We start from the raw sequence: 1,414 nt of genomic DNA, 5'->3' as shown, positions 1-1,414 counted from the left end.
TTGACAGCTTTGCCCAAGAGCGTTTCTTTGCCTAGGATGCCCTCACTCTCCTTTATTGCTATACTAAAACTTATATTAAACTTACTGCAAGCAGGTCAATAAGCAGCAGTTAGAACTGGACATGGAACAACAGACTGGTTGCAAATAGGGAAAGGAGTATGTCAAGGCTGTATATTGTCACCCTGCTTATTTAACTTATATGCAGAGTACTTCATGAGAAACGCTGGGCTGGACGAAGCACAAGCTGGAATCAAGATTGCCAGGAGAAATATCAATAACCTCAGATATGCAGATGATACCACCCTTACGGCAGGAAGCGAAGAACTAAAGAGCCTCTTGATGGAAGTGAAACAGGAGAGTAAAAACATTGCCTTAAAACTCAACATTCAGAGGCAGTCACCTTGAGCCGGGCGAGCGCTGTGGTCTGAGCAGGGGCAGCAGGGCAGTGGGAGTACAGACAAAAAAATGCAGACCACCGGGGCACTACTCATTTCTCCTGCTCTGATCCGCTCTTGTACCAGGGGTCTGATCAGGCCTGTGTCTGCCTCCTTCCTGAGTAGGCCAGAGATCCCATCTGTACAGCCTTCCTACGGCAGTGGCCCACTTGCAGGTGGCCCAGCGGGAATTCCAGACCAGTGTTGTCTCCCGGGACATTGACACAGCAGCCAAATTTAATGGTGCTGGGGCTGCCACAGTTGGTGTGGCTGGTTCAGGGGCCGGTATTGGAACAGTGTTTGGCAGCTTGATCATTGGCTATGCCAGGAACCCGTCTCTGAAGCAGCAGCTCTTCTCCTATGCCATTCTCGGTTTTGCCCTGTCTGAGGCTATGGGACTCTTCTGTTTGATGGTCGCCTTCCTCATCCTCTTCGCCATGTGAGGCTCCGTGGAAGTCACCTACCCACCCCTGCTGTTTCGACTCCAGGCCATGCCCCGTGCTGGAGTGTGCTAACCTTTACCATTAAACACAACGTTTCTCTAAAAAAAAAAAAAAAAAAAAAAAAAACTCAACATTCAGAAAACTAAGATCATGGCATCCAGTCCCATCACTTCATGGCAAATAGATGGGGAAACAGTGGAAACAGTGGCTGACTTTATTTTTCTGGTCTCCAAAATCACTGCAGATGGTGACTGCCGCCATGAAATTAAAAGACACTTGCTCCTTGGAAGAAAAGTTATGACCAACCTAGAGAGCATATTAAAAAGCAGAGACATTACTTTGCCAACAAAGGTCCATTTAGTCAAAGCTATGGTTTTTCCAGTAGTCAGGTATGGATGTTAGAGTTGGACTATAAAGAAAGCTGAGTGCCGAAGAATTGATGCTTTTGAACTATGGTGTTGGAGAAGACTCTTGAGAGTCCCTTGGACTGCAAGGAGATCCAACCAGTCCATCCTAAAGGAGAGCAGTCCTGAATAT

At 47.1% G+C, this 1,414-nt stretch overlaps 1 pseudogene; it reads left to right on the top strand.

Moving 5' to 3' along the window:
- Positions 1–395: 395 nt before the first annotated feature.
- Positions 396–979, top strand: LOC133061317 (ATP synthase F(0) complex subunit C1, mitochondrial-like; annotated as a pseudogene).
- The last annotated feature ends 435 nt before the right edge of the window (positions 980–1,414 follow it).

The sequence above is a fragment of the Dama dama genome, chromosome 9, assembly GCF_033118175.1.
Source record: "Dama dama isolate Ldn47 chromosome 9, ASM3311817v1, whole genome shotgun sequence".
In the NCBI taxonomy this organism is placed as follows: domain Eukaryota; kingdom Metazoa; phylum Chordata; class Mammalia; order Artiodactyla; family Cervidae; genus Dama; species Dama dama.
The sequence above is the reverse complement of the archived record's forward strand: the minus strand, read 5'-3'. Positions and strand labels throughout refer to the sequence as shown.